Source organism: Paralichthys olivaceus, chromosome 11, assembly GCF_024713975.1.
Source record: "Paralichthys olivaceus isolate ysfri-2021 chromosome 11, ASM2471397v2, whole genome shotgun sequence".
NCBI lineage: Eukaryota > Metazoa > Chordata > Actinopteri > Pleuronectiformes > Paralichthyidae > Paralichthys > Paralichthys olivaceus.
Window position 1 is genome coordinate 740,001 of NC_091103.1, and position 7,500 is coordinate 747,500.

Sequence of the window (7,500 nt, forward strand, 5' to 3'; positions counted from 1 at the left end):
CGTGATCACAGACGGGATGTGAGTTTGTAACAAGCTCTAAAACAAATGGACGACACGTCTTCACCGGAAATGAATCTAAAATATCTCTGACACAAACGCTGCCATCTTGTGGTGATGACGTTGTGGTCCCGCCCATACTCAAGCGCGACCAATCCTGAGTCAGTCTCAGCTGTCAATCATGTTATTTTTATATGATCAAATAACTAATAACAACCCATCTGCTAACATGGAGGAGGAGGGTTTATTTCCTATACTGCAGCCAGACACCAGGGGGCGACACTTACTGGAGCGGTCTTTACCGTCTAATGTCCCCCTGGAAACATTCCCCAACTGTCGATCAACGTTTCCTTTAAAACTTTTATTCTGAAAAATCTGACAGGAATTTTTGACACCTGAGACAAAGTTGTGTGTATTTGTCTTGATTTGAGTCCTGATGTCCACAGCCAGGCTCAGACGGTTTGTTCTGTAGAGCAGGATGTCAGTGAAGGCCCCGCCGCCACAGACAGTCCCACCAACATCTGTGTTTTACGGTTGAGTAAAAATCCTCCAGTCAGCAGATGTGGAGAGAAAAGCTGAGGTGAGAGTGACCACAGGGGACGGAGCGCGAGAAACACTGGGGAGTGGGGAGAGCTGAGAATCCTGGAAAACCAGGAAACACCTGAACGCACCTGAAACACGGAACTATTTCAATTTCATCAAGAGGTCACAGCTGTCGAGCACTGAGTGGAAATCTGTGCACACACACACACACACACACACACACCACTTAACTCAAGACCTTGTGTGTGTGTGTGTGTGTGTGTGTTGGCAGGAAGTTGACAGTTACGTCCTTCTGTCCATTGATCCGACTAAAAACACTTTTTGTCGATACCAAACACACATCAGAGTTTAAAACAGTATCTGTGTGTGTGTGTGTGTGTGTGTGTGTGTGTGTGTGTGTGTGTGTGTGTGTGTGTGTGTGTGTGTGTGTGTGTGTGTGTGTTGACTCTAGAGGTCCGCCTGTAGACAAACAGAAACATGTTTTCTTTCTAAAGGAAGAAGTTTGTTCATTTATTCAGATTCTTCAGGCCGACGTACATATTTTCACACTGATGACATCACACTGATGACATCACACTGATGACATCACAGCTGCTCACTTTGTTTAGTTCTGGCAGAGAAACGTCGGGTTGAAGGTGTAGAGATGGAAACGATCGGGATGGAGGGCTGAGACATGAGGGATGGAAGGAAGAGGTGAAGAGCTGGTAGGTGAAGGAATAGTGAGGTGGAGGGTTGAAGGGAATGGACTTGTTAAACTAAAAACACAAAGATCCATTGATTTCACAGGCAAACACAAATCAAACGCACCCTAACACAAATCAAACGCACCCCAACACAAATCAAACGCACCCCAACACAAACGCACCCCAACACAAATCAAACGCACCCCAACACAAATCAAACGCACCCCAACACAAATCAAACGCACCCCAAACATCTGAACTATGTGCGAGGACATTTAATATGGAGCCCTACAGGATAATTATGGGATGTGGACTGATGGTTTCCTCAGTGACCAGAGTTTGTCGTTTATAATAATTAGTCTGACAATTTAACAAAGTCTGTGGTCGGAGAGAGAGAGGCTCTTCTGTGTGTGTGTGTGTGTGTGTGTGTGTGTGTGTGTGTGTGTGTGTGTGTGTGTGGCTCTGGCGACAGATGTATACCGCAGTGTTTCCATCCTCACAGAAACTCAGTAAACAACATAAACAACATACACACGCACATAAATGAATAAATACATACAATGAAAAACACACACACACACACACACACGCACACACATACACACACGCGCACACACACACTCTGGGTCCACTTCGTCCCATGAACGGCCTCTGTGGGACGATGGACACAACATTGGACTTTCAGCTTTTACACAGCGATTAAAAGCTTTAGTGTTCGATTCCCACCAGAGTCAAAACATCAGAACATCAAAACTGTCAAGAACTTCAGTCAGCAAAGTGGATTGTGGGACAAAATGTAAACATCTGAGAACTTTGTTCACCTCAAGCTGTAAAGGATATTTATATATATTTATATATATTTATATATATTTATATATATTTATATATACATATACTGAGGTAGTGATTCAAAGGTTGTGGGTTCTAGTTGCAGCAGAGTTGACTCTGGTTGTTTATACGTTGTACAGAGAACGATGACTGACTGATTTCTAACGGAGGAGTGAACATTATGGAAATAAGTTTCAGGCTCAAGCTTCATCTGGTTCTAATGGTTTCAGTCGTTTTAAACAACTTTCATCAAACAGCTTCATCGTTGAGTTTTCAGAGAAACAATATTGTGATGTTGTGTTTTAAACCAAGTGCGTGAGTTTCAGGTGTGTGTGTGTGTGTGTCTGTGTGTGTGTGTGTGTGTGTCTGTACATTCCCATCATGAATCACCCTCTCTGCCTCACTCTGCATCTCACCATAAAAAAAACTTGTCTCTGTAATTTCATTTCTTTCCACCAATTTGAGAAACAGACACACACTCAGCATGATGATGTGACTGTGTGTTATTAGTCACACAAGACATAAATACTTTCAGGGGATCCCCCCCCCCACACACACACACACACACACACACACACATAGTTTTACAGCAGCTGACGACAGTTTTACAGCCTCACCGACGGGTCGACTGTCCACTGAGACGAATCTGCTTCCAACTAAATAAAACACAAATACAACACAATGCAGTGAAGTCATGAGGTTTCTAATGGTGTGTTTTGTTTTTGTGCGTCTGTGATTTTGTTCATTGTTTCAGAAGACAATTGTGTTTTATTAGAGCACGGGTCTTATCGTGTCACAGTGTTGGTGTGACTCAGGTCCATGACCCTCAGGATGAACCCTCAGGATGAACCCTCAGGATGAACCCTCAGGATGAACCCTCAGGATGAACCCTCAGGATGAACCCTCAGCTCTTTACGGTTTCCTTTAGTGTCATTAGCTCGGTGATTTGCACAAACTTTGCTGAGTGAAAGAATTCCAATGGCCTCAGCGTGCTAACATGCTAACGTGCTTAATGAGGGTGGTGATCATGGTAAATGTTAACGGCATTTACGATGTTAGCATAACTGTAGCCTGACAACGCTGCAAAAAAGCTGCAGTTGTGCACACGGAGCAGAAATGTTCCAAGTAGAGCGTTCAAGGATACTGACACATATTAAAGTCCTGGTTCTTAACTAACTCAAAGTTACAGACACACACAGCGAGGACTGAAAGTCGACTCTTCTGCAGTTTCGTCTTCCGGTGACGCAGGTTTCTTTCAGACTTTTTTGAACATCTGCTTGTTTCTTCTTTTCAGGAACGTCAGCAGGTTCTCTCGTTGTTTATTCATCACATGTGATATTTTTAATAATCTCCCTCAGGTTTGGGTCGGACAATGGTCTCAAACAGAAAAGCAGTAAAGTTCAGACGTCCAGATTTAGCAGTGCGCTAACATCCTGAGGTCAGAGGTCAGAGGCCTCTGTGGCTGCTCTGACTCAGACTCAGTGTTTCACAACATCATTCTTCTTTTGTCACGTTCGGCAAATAACCATTCGGCTGCTTTATTACCTTCTTATTATCTTAACACTGACGAGAGCCTTCATCTGCATCGACTCCAGAAAACATTGTGATTCAAATCTGGTTTTTATTCGAGAATGGACTTTATTTTTAATTCCCTCTTTCACGAGTATAATTGGGTTTTGATTCGCGTCTTCTCCTTTTGGATACAGAGCCTTCGTTTTCATTCTACCTGATGTATAACTTTCAACTCTGGTGGGACTCGAACTCATGTCCTTTCAATCACATCCTCACTGGGTTCAGTCGTTAAGTAGAGATGAGTTGAAATGAAGATGAAGATGTGAAGAGAAGAGAGCGACCAACAGTCGCTGTACCACCGTGTGTGTGTGTGTGTGTGTGTGTGTGTGTGTGTGTGTGTGTGAGGAGCTGGTTGATGCTATGAGCACAAAGGAAACAGCAGGACAACATTGTGAACATGTGGAGCTATTGTGTGTTTGTGTGTCAGAAAGAGAAAGAGAAAGAAGTGTTGGGTCTGTACACAAACACTGAGGGAGACCACACACACACACACACACACAAACTCATGAACATCATTCATATAAACACGTCTGATTTTTGTCTTATTCTGCTCACAAACAGAAAACACGACAGGAAGTTCACTGAATGAATGTTCTGTTGTCATCACTGTTATAGAAGTCAGTTGAATGAAAGTGAGAGAGAACATACACACAGACACAGACACACACAGACACAGACACACACAGACAGACACAGACACACACAGACACAGACACACACAGACACACACAGACACAGACACACACAGACACAGACACACACAGACACACACAGACACAGACACAGAGGACAAAAGACGTCTGTGCGTCTCCTTTCCTCGCAGCACTACTGGAAGTTTACACTCACTGTCATTGTGTTTGTTTAGCCTGGACCACTGAGTGTGTGTTAGTGAGTGTGTGTGTCAGTTGTGGTTTAATGTGGTGTGTACCCACTCCTGTGACAGTGTTAATGAATGACTCTCTCTGTGTGTGTGTGTCTGTTTGTGTGTGTGTGTGTGTGTGAGAGAGATGAGTTGCTTTTGAAACGAAAGCACCTGGAAATACCTTTTGGCAGCTGATGATGACGTTGGCCAGCTAACACACACACACACACACACACACACACACACACACACACACACTGCAGCATGATGTATTGTGGTTAGAAATGTCTCTAGCATTGATCGACATGTTTTAAACGTGTTTTAAACATGTTTTAAACGTGTTTAAATGGTGTGTAGTCCCGGCGAGCTACAATGAAAACTCAAACTAGTTCAGGTTTATGTGAAACCGTAAAAATAAAAAAATAAAATGTGCAAATCAAAACAAACGTGTGTTCACATAAGAACAACAGAACCACGAGGACACATGTGACACCAGACGACCTTTAACGAGCTTTAAGGTCGTTAAAGGTCGTCATGTTCACGTTGTTGAACATTTCATCGACGGCTTCTCACTGTTCTGTACATGAACTGTATGTTTTACTGATGTTGATCATCCACTGGTGTTTACACACAGGGATTTGAACCTGTAACTTTTGGTCCTGCTCCACGTTCTGCTTGTACATTACTGACATAGGCCGACCCCTCCTCACCCCTCCCCCCCCCATGTGACCCACATCAGTTGTTCAGCAGCAGCTGCAGAAACACTGGGTTATGTACAACGGACTAATTGGGTCAAACTTCTTTACTGTATCAGTTACTTTGTAGGAGGTCGTTAGCACACACACACACAGACACACACACACACACACACAGACACACACACACACACACACACACACACACACACACACACACACACACACACACACACAGACACACACACACACACACACACACACACACACACACACACACACACACACACACACAGAGCAGTCGAGAGAAGAGGCCACATTCTTGTCTTTGGTCCAAACATTACACATGTCCTCACTGTTTCTAAACAAGAAAAGAAAGACTTCTTACGTGTGGAGAGCGTCTCCTCGTCTCCCTGTCTCCTCGTCTCCTCGTCTCTTTGACTCTTTGTCTCCAGACGAACATGTTTCACCTCCTGCTCGTGTGTGTGCGACATGTTTTTGAGGAAAGAAAGTGGACGGAGTGAAAAGCTTGTGTATCAGCCTTGAAAAGGAGACCAACCATTTCTCTTTTTTCCGCAGGATTCCACTTCCTGTGACATCATCACACCATGCCTGAGGGGTCACGGCGTGGCAGCCAGCGATCGCCCAGTTCTTCAGGTAACAGAGGGTTTGAATCCCACCATGTGACTTTGTGCCCTTTCCCCTGCAGTTTCTTTTCTCTTGCTCCTCCGTCCTGTTCGGTTCTGATCAGGGATCATAAGCAACAGAACTTTGGTTCAGTTAACATTTTACTTTCTTGAGTTAATGACGATTTGACGTAACATGAACGTCAGACCTCCGTCAGGGGCTCTGTGGTGCGATGGACAGTATTTATACACAAAGGCCTTCTCACAGTGATTGAAAGTTTGTTCTCTCGAGTCCCATCACAGTCTACTGTACTGCAAAGTGTCATCACAGACTGGATGGTGCAATGGATACACAAGCGTCAGACAAGTCGTTCAAAGGTTGTGGGTTCAAGTCCCTCCAACGTTGTGCTTTATAAACTGACAGTGCTCAATGTGTACATGTTCAGTATTTACTGTCATCAGTACACAGACTTGTTGTACATGTACACTAAGAGGAAGTGAGGCTCTGTGGCTCTTTGTTGGTTTGAGTCCCAGCATTGTCTATATTTATACATCGGTTGCATGAACATTTAAGTTCTGTAGAATCACAGTAGGACTGACCTGATCCTTTCCTGAGGACAGGTTCTGAAGTACTCCTCTCTGGGTCTGTACCCGAGTTCAGGGTCGTTATGTGAAACAGGCAGGTTGTAGACACTCCCCCAGTTACTGGGTTGTTGTGTGAATAGCTGTTGTTACCTGTCAGTCATTGACCCCTCCTACCATTGTACCAGGTGTTAAATACCACGAGTCAGTTAGAACTGAAGAACACTGTTGGATGAGACCTCTGGAGATACCATCACCTGGATGACTGAGAATCTTTACAGATGTTTCTCTGAACAGACGTCACAGAGACGTACACTGAGCCAAGTGTGGCTCTGTGGCGCAATGGACAGCGCGTTGGACTTCTAGCATCAAGTGAATACTAAAGCAGCAATTCAAAGGTTGTGGGTTCGAGTCCCACCAGAGTCATTATCGTACATCATTAAACTTCTGTGCTATCTGCGTTTTACTTACATCAATCTCTGGAATAGACGACTGAGTTGTCGTCTGAATTCAATCACAGTGGAAAATGCTGTATTTATAAATGGTTCTGGGTTTGATTCCCACCGAGTCTTCATCCTCAGTCTTACGCTCAGAAAATATCAAAACAGACTGACGGACAAAAACACACACACACAAACAATCACAGCAACCGGCTCTGTGGCGCAATGGATAGCGCATTGGACTTCTAGCATCATCAAGTACTCCAACATCAGTACTCAGGAAGTGATTCAAAGGTTGTGGGTTCGAGTCCCACCAGAGTCATTCTTTATACAATAAATGGAAACTGACTGACGATTCAGTGAGTACATGATGTTCACTGTGTACTCAGTATACTCAGTGGTGTGATCTGTGTATTTATAAACACAACTTCTTCTCACAGAGATGAAAGTTGGATGTTTCCAGTCCCATCACAGATTCATTCATCAGTTTGCATGAAAATAAAAGATCCATGGACATTTCTCTAAGTTAAACAAAAAGTTTAAAACTATATATACATATACATAAATATACATATATATGTATATATATATGTATATCTATAACTTAAGTTCGACACCCGAGAACTGAGTTGTGGTTTGAGTTCTGTTGACTATTATCTGTACTTTTCTGCT

The 7,500-nt window shown here is 43.6% G+C and overlaps 2 non-coding genes across 2 annotated transcripts; both read left to right on the forward strand.

Annotated features, from left to right (window-relative positions):
• The first annotated feature begins 6,716 nt into the window (after nucleotides 1–6,716).
• trnar-ucu (transfer RNA arginine (anticodon UCU)) lies at nucleotides 6,717–6,814 on the forward strand. Its single transcript has 2 exons — nucleotides 6,717–6,753; nucleotides 6,779–6,814. It is a non-coding gene; the product is annotated as a tRNA-Arg (tRNA).
• A 225-nt stretch (nucleotides 6,815–7,039) lies between these two features.
• trnar-ucu (transfer RNA arginine (anticodon UCU)) lies at nucleotides 7,040–7,150 on the forward strand. Its single transcript has 2 exons — nucleotides 7,040–7,076; nucleotides 7,115–7,150. It is a non-coding gene; the product is annotated as a tRNA-Arg (tRNA).
• Nucleotides 7,151–7,500: the final 350 nt, after the last annotated feature.